This window comes from Festucalex cinctus, chromosome 5, assembly GCF_051991245.1.
Source record: "Festucalex cinctus isolate MCC-2025b chromosome 5, RoL_Fcin_1.0, whole genome shotgun sequence".
NCBI classification, from domain to species: Eukaryota; Metazoa; Chordata; class Actinopteri; order Syngnathiformes; family Syngnathidae; genus Festucalex; species Festucalex cinctus.
The window spans coordinates 9,292,042-9,300,591 of record NC_135415.1 but is presented as its reverse complement, the minus strand read 5'-3'; positions in this window follow the sequence as shown (position 1 = coordinate 9,300,591).

Sequence of the window (8,550 nt, the reverse complement as noted above, 5' to 3'; positions counted from 1 at the left end):
ATTCAACTCAATGGGGAATTCGCACTCCTGGTAACCCGGACAGCACTCCTGGTAACCCGGACAGCACTCCTGGTAACCCGGCCATTCAAACCAATGGGGGATTGGCGCTCCTGGTAACCCGGCCATTCAAACCAATGGGGAATTCGCACTCCTGGTAACCCGGACAGCACTCCTGGTAACCCGGACAGCACTCCTGGTAACCCGGCCATTCAACTCAATGGGGAATTCGCACTCCTGGTAACCCGGACAGCACTCCTGGTAACCCGGCCATTCAAACCAATGGGGAATTCGCACTCCTGGTAACCCGGACAGCACTCCTGGTAACCCGGACAGCACTCCTGCTAACCCGGACAGCACTCCTGGTAACCCGGACAGCACTCCTGGTTACCCGGCCATTCAACTCAATGGGGAATTCGCACTCCTGGTCCCGGACAGCACTCCTGGTAACCCGGACAGCACTCCTGGTAAACCGGCCATTCAACTCAATGGGGAATTCGCACTCCTGGTAACCCGGACAGCACTCCTGGTAACCCGGACAACACTCCTGGTAACCCGGACAGCACTCCTGGTAACCTGGACAGCACTCCTGGTAACCCGGACAGCACTCCTGGTAACCCGGCCATTCAAACCAATGGGGGATTGGCGCTCCTGGTAACCCGGCCATTCAAACCAATGGGGAATTCGCACTCCTGGTAACCCGGACAGCACTCCTGGTAACCCGGACAGCACTCCTGGTAACCCGGCCATTCAACTCAATGGGGAATTCGCACTCCTGGTAACCTGGACAGCACTCCTGGTAACCCGGACAGCACTCCTGGTAACCCGGCCATTCAACTCAATGGTGAATTCACACTCCTGGTAACCCGGACAGCACTCCTGGTAACCCGGACAGCACTCCTGGTAACTCGGCCATTCAACTCAATGGGGAATTCGCACTCCTGGTAACCCGGACAGCACTCCTGGTAACCCGGAAAGCACTCTTGGTAACCCGGCCATTCAACTCAATGGGGAATTCGCACTCCTGGTAACCAGGACAGCACTCCTGGTAACCCGGACAGCACTCCTAGTAACCCGGACAGCACTCCTGGTAACCCGGACAGCACTCCTGGTAACCCGGCCATTCAAACCAATGGGGGATTGGCGCTCCTGGTAACCCGGCCATTCAAACCAATGGGGGATTGGCGCTCCTGGTAACCCGGCCATTCAAACCAATGGGGAATTCGCACTCCTGGTAACCCGGACAGCACTCCTGGTAACCCGGACAGCACTCCTGGTAACCCGGCCATTCAACTCAATGGGGAATTCGCACTCCTGGTAACCCGGACAGCACTCCTGGTAACCCGGACAGCACTCCTGGTTACCCGGCCATTCAACTCAATGGGGAATTCACACTCCTGGTATCCCGGACAGCACTCCTGGTAACCCGGACAGCACTCCTGGTAACCCGGCCATTCAACTCAATGGGGAATTCGCACTCCTGGTAACCCGGACAGCACTCCTGGTAACCCGGAAAGCACTCTTGGTAACCCGGCCATTCAACTCAATGGGGAATTAGCACTCCTGGTAACCAGGACAGCACTCCTGGTAACCCGGACAGCACTCCTAGTAACCCGGACAGCACTCCTGGTAACCCGGCCATTCAAACCAATGGGGGATTGGCGCTCCTGGTAACCCGGACAGCACTCCTGGTAACTCGGACAGCACTCCTGGTAACCTGGCCATTCAACTCAATGGGGAATTCGCACTCCTGGTAACCCGGACAGCACTCCTGGTAACCCGGACAGCACTCCTGGTAACCCGGCCAGCACTCCTGGTAACCCGGCCATTCAACTCAATGGGGAATTCGCACTCCTGGTAACCCGGACAGCACTCCTGGTAACCCGGACAGCACTCCTGGTAACCCGGCCATTACACTGAATGGGGAATTCGCAGTCCTGGTAACCCGGACAGCACTCCTGGTAACCCGGACAGCACTCCTGGTTACCCGGCCATTCAACTCAATGGGGAATTCGCACTCCTGGTAACCCGGACAGCACTCCTGGTAACCCGGACAGCACTCCTGGTAACCCGGCCATTCAACTCAATGGGGAATTCGCACTCCTGGTAACCAGGACAGCACTCCTGGTAACCCGGACAGCACTCCTGGTAACCCGGCCATTCAACTCAATGGGAAATTCGCACTCCTGGTAACCCGGACAGCACTCCTGGTAACCCGGACAGCACTCCTGGTAACCCGGCCATTCAACTCAATGGGGAATTCGCACTCCTGGTAACCCGGACAGCACTCCTGGTAACCCGGACAGCACTCCTGGTAACCCGGCCATTCAAACCAATGGGGGATTGGCGCTCCTGGTAACCCGGCCATTCAAACCAATGGGGAATTCGCACTCCTGGTAACCCGGACAGCACTCCTGGTAACCCGGACAGCACTCCTGGTAACCCGGCCATTCAACTCAATGGGGAATTCGCACTCCTGGTAACCCGGACAGCACTCCTGGTAACCCGGCCATTCAAACCAATGGGGAATTCGCACTCCTGGTAACCCGGACAGCACTCCTGGTAACCCGGACAGCACTCCTGCTAACCCGGACAGCACTCCTGGTAACCCGGACAGCACTCCTGGTTACCCGGCCATTCAACTCAATGGGGAATTCGCACTCCTGGTCCCGGACAGCACTCCTGGTAACCCGGACAGCACTCCTGGTAAACCGGCCATTCAACTCAATGGGGAATTCGCACTCCTGGTAACCCGGACAGCACTCCTGGTAACCCGGACAACACTCCTGGTAACCCGGACAGCACTCCTGGTAACCTGGACAGCACTCCTGGTAACCCGGACAGCACTCCTGGTAACCCGGCCATTCAAACCAATGGGGGATTGGCGCTCCTGGTAACCCGGCCATTCAAACCAATGGGGAATTCGCACTCCTGGTAACCCGGACAGCACTCCTGGTAACCCGGACAGCACTCCTGGTAACCCGGCCATTCAACTCAATGGGGAATTCGCACTCCTGGTAACCTGGACAGCACTCCTGGTAACCCGGACAGCACTCCTTGTAACCCGGCCATTCAACTCAATGGTGAATTCACACTCCTGGTAACCCGGACAGCACTCCTGGTAACCCGGACAGCACTCCTGGTAACCCGGCCATTCAACTCAATGGGGAATTCGCACTCCTGGTAACCCGGACAGCACTCCTGGTAACCCGGAAAGCACTCTTGGTAACCCGGCCATTCAACTCAATGGGGAATTCGCACTCCTGGTAACCAGGACAGCACTCCTGGTAACCCGGACAGCACTCCTAGTAACCCGGACAGCACTCCTGGTAACCCGGACAGCACTCCTGGTAACCCGGCCATTCAAACCAATGGGGGATTGGCGCTCCTGGTAACCCGGCCATTCAAACCAATGGGGAATTCGCACTCCTGGTAACCCGGACAGCACTCCTGGTAACCCGGACAGCACTCCTGGTAACGCGGCCATTCAACTCAATGGGGAATTCGCACTCCTGGTAACCCGGACAGCACTCCTGGTAACCCGGACAGCACTCCTGGTTACCCGGCCATTCAACTCAATGGGGAATTCACACTCCTGGTATCCCGGACAGCACTCCTGGTAACCCGGCCATTCAACTCAATGGGGAATTCGCACTCCTGGTAACCCGGACAGCACTCCTGGTAACCCGGACAGCACTCCTGGTAACCCGGAAAGCACTCTTGGTAACCCGGCCATTCAACTCAATGGGGAATTAGCACTCCTGGTAACCAGGACAGCACTCCTGGTAACCCGGACAGCACTCCTAGTAACCCGGACAGCACTCCTGGTAACCCGGCCATTCAAACCAATGGGGGATTGGCGCTCCTGGTAACCCGGACAGCACTCCTGGTAACTCGGACAGCACTCCTGGTAACCTGGCCATTCAACTCAATGGGGAATTCGCACTCCTGGTAACCCGGACAGCACTCCTGGTAACCCGGACAGCACTCCTGGTAACCCGGCCAGCACTCCTGGTAACCCGGCCATTCAACTCAATGGGGAATTCGCACTCCTGGTAACCCGGACAGCACTCCTGGTAGCCCTGGGAAAATATATATATATATATATATATATATATATATATATATATATATATATATATATATATATGTCCCACAATACCCTCTCTCAAGCAATTATAAATTGTTTGGGTACATTGGAAAGTCAGATTTTGACTTGCATGGACAAAATTCTTTTATGGCATGAGAGAAAATTGAGCTGTGAAATGAAAACCAGCAACAACTTAAAAGAAAGAAGAAAATGGAGAATGATGTAAATAAAGGTATATTACACTTTTGTGCAACAAGGGTGTAATATTTAGATTGTATTGATTGTACAGTGGTTCTGATGGAGACCCAACGATAAACGAAGTAATTTTGTCGGCCCTAAGATTTGAAACAAATTACAAAATGATATCTTAAATTCCTGAGTGAAATTGTGACCTGTTATGAACTTTTGATGTTTGTGATTATGCTGTTTTAAAACGAAAATACCTACAGGTTGATTTGGCTGTGCAATTATACATGAATTGGGTGGATAATTATGCTAACAATGTTACTACTGAAATTGAATTGAGATACTGATAACAACGACAATGTCTGACAAATTTTAATAGATAGATGAATGTGAAAAATGCAGTTTGTGATTTAAATTGAACAATGATAGTAGTGGCTTTACTAAGATATTAGAAGGCCATTTGAACAGACAATTGATTGCTGACATGGTTATGAGTTTTGTTTAGAAAACATGAAGTAGAATTTAAGCCAGTTTTATATATTAATTGTTTACAAGATGATTGATATTCATGGTGGCTTAATCATTAACTACATATAACTTTGGGAAAGATGTGTTACATTTAAACTTAATTATATGGTTGTAAACAATACAAGATGTAGTATGATACAATTAGTTTTGAAGAAATGCCAGACTACTATGCTATGGGCGGATTATAATGTTCTACCCCTCCAAGACATGTGAACTACAGTGTTCTTTCGCAAATTAGGGCCAGAGCGGTGAAGGTTACAGGGCCCCTGTTTTTAAATTCCATAGAAAAAAAATAAAGAAAAAAAAAAGAAAAGAAAAAAAAAGTGCTGATTTTGTGGATTTTTGTACAACTGTGTAATTTTTTGAGGAGATGAAAGTGAATGAATGAGGGTTAACCCAGTGATATACGAGGGAACACTGTAGTGGGGAAAAAAAAGAAAAATTAAAACCTTTTGTAAATATTGTGAAATTATTTTAAATTGCATGTAAATTGCATAAGATTATATGAAGTGAACATTTAAGTGGGTTGGATAATCATTTTGAGTTGTGAGCCATAAAGATGTCTCAAAAGGGGGGAAGTTGGAAACAATACTGCAATACCGCATACTAATTTTATGTTTTTAATTTTTCAAGGTTTTACGTTTTTGGAATTTTGTTTTAGAATTTTGTTATACATGGAATTGATGTTTCTAATATTCTACAATTTCTGTTAGTGGCTATGGATTTTATGGAATTGAACAAAAAGTAAAACAATGTCAATATTAACGAGTACTGATTGATGGTCTTAAAAAAATTTAACAATGAGTTGAAATTGTTCCAAGAAAAACAACTGGATGTTGTTATTATGGCAGAAGCATTGTGTGAACAGATCATGTCTCTATATGACATACTAGTTATTTGGAGTAATGAATGAAAGTCACTTTATATGTTACATTGTTAAGGGAAAAAGAGAAAAGAGAGAAAAATACATGATCAAGGCATGGAGATCAGATAATTGATGATTAAGTAATTTGGGAAATTGTAAAAGGAATAAGACAGTTAAGCTTGTTTGAAATTTTGTGTGGTAGACCATTTAAATTTGCCTATTGTAATAACCCGTTAAGCCGTACAGATGAAAGAAATTTATTTAAGTGACTATATGAGGAGATTGTTTAAATGATAAGGAAGTGAAAATGTTTAATAAAATGCCAGATGACTCTCTATCTCAGCAGGAAGACAAGCCTCCCATCAAGGGTAGTGACTGACTTTGATTAAAGGTCCAGCCCAAGGTGGGAAGGCCCTTGTCAGTGTTGTTGGCCCCGAAGGTTGTGAAGATCGCTGAACGACTCTCCTAGATTCACCTATCACATGGCACAAAACAGGTACCATTGACTAACAGCTTGACAGTTTGCGGAGCGAAGCCTAACTGAAGTAAGGTCAGAGGAGAAACGAGCAGCTTGACTAGCTGTGAAAAGTCTGACCAAGTAAGTCAGTGAAGAGGTTGGGAGCACATGGGTTGCTACCCTCGAAGTTCCCCCAACCGCTGTGAAGTCCAGGGCCTGTCTACTGGGCAGGACATGTCAGAAGGGACAATTCAAGGAGACGAGTCCCTTTCCTGAATCAAATGGAGAGTAAGATGCGATCAGACTCAGTCGGGGCTGTCTTTTTGATTTTGATGTTTGGGGCCATCTTGAAGAGGAAGAGAGACAGCTGGTTGAATTATTAATGCTGAGAATTACATACAGAAACATTGGATAATGTACACACATTAGAGCAACAACACATTGATTGCACTTTAAAGACGACACGTTGAATTATATTGTGCTTATGATAATTTTACTAATAAGGGGTTTTATGATGGAAAGAGAAATGTTACGTCATGCTCTATGTGATAGTGTTGACAAAGGACTTATTTGTGTAATGGGAAAAAAATGTGTATTGCACTGTGATGGTGATGTTTTGCTTTTTTAACAAATACATGGTATGAAACTTTGAGTAAATATGTAATAACAGGAGGGAAATGTTAGGATTATTATGTATATATTATTCCATATTTTCTCTTTTATTGCATAGAGTTAATTTTAAAGCATGTACTCAGTATTGCACTATCAGTTTGGGTTGCTGTATGTGTATTCAACCTAAGGACGTCTGGAATGCGGGAATGAAGAACTTCACACCAGGACAGGAGACAGCATTCAAGGATTAGTGATCAAAGGATGCCTCCTGTGTTAATGATTATTGTATTTGTGATGCCACAACGCTACTATTTCTCCGCCTCCTTTTGTGACCATTTGTTAGCGAACTCCATGACAAGACAAGAAATGTGAATGTGTGTCAGAGCATTGCAGGTAACTGACCATCCTAAGGGACTTTGGGTGGCAAGAAACAAAGATGCCCCAACCACTATTTCACTACTCTACCATGTATAAAAGCTTTGTTTTGGTTTTCATAAGGATTTACAAGTCTCATTATTCCACCAGGCTGTTACCGTTGGCTACCACGTAACGTGAGATGTTTACGGAAAGCCATTTTAAGATAAAAATAAAAACTTTAGTCACACTTTGCTAACCCCTTTTTCAGCATGCTGTTATGTAAAACATCAGTGCAAATATTTCGGGACAACCACACGTTTGTGAAAACATCAACATATAGAAGAACCACAATTCAGTCTGCAATCGACCTAATATGCAGTACCCAAGGAAAATGTACACAATCACAGAGGAGAATGCGCAAATTCCACACAGGAAAGGCGCAGCACAGATTTGAACCCCAAACAGCAAAAGTGGGAGGCACCATGCTGGCCTGAACAATAATCTAATCTAATAAAGTCATCTAGCCCTATCCCGGATGGATCACATGGATGAAGTGAATGAAAAATGCTTTATCCATTCGGTTATTGCGCAATGGACAACAGCAGGCACTCAGCCAAATGTTTACTATGCTGCTCATGTCGGATCAGCCTGGACATTTCTGATAGCAAATGTCTCCAGTGTGTTAGCTGGCAGAGGGCCACAATCTACATTGGCCTACTACAGTTCTGTGTGGGCCTGAACCATCCTCTGCACCTGTGCACCATCAAGTGTGCCTTGAGGCAACGTTCTTTTAGCAGTATTGGGAAGTGAAGATCATGAACAAGCTTTGTTTCTGCTACCACAGCATGGCTGAAGTCTGTGGACCTTTTTGAGATTTTCAGTGGCTCAAAGCATCATAACGCTGACCTTTTAACGTGTGAAAAAGATTATCATTGGGCATTTGCAAGAGATCATCTGGTATGGTGATAAATAACCCAACAGTGTGGATAAAAGGTCACTAGGCTCTCTCTGCTGGTGTATAGAGGGTACTACAGAGAGCAAGCTGGATCACAGCTTGCTATATTGGTTCCAAAACAACATAACTGAAGTCTAGTTCTTCTTCAGTCTCAGTAAAACAATAGGGATGAAACAGTTTATGCAAATGTTTAACATTTACATTTTAAATTAGTAATGAAAAATAAATTAGTAGCTATTGTCATGAAAATGGGGAATTAGCCCAGAAGCCCATTTATCCTTGATTTCATCCTCGGATAACATACTAACGTAAAATGTCGAATGAAATCATATTCCTATTACTGACAGCAAATGCACATTAATAGAATTTTGTTGATGTGCATATATATTTGTAGGGATGGTCGCTTATTGTTTCGTTCAGCAGGACTGTATCACTATAGCACAATAACCATGATCAAAATGTGACCATCATGAAAATTGTTCAGTGTTTCATCTTCACAATAG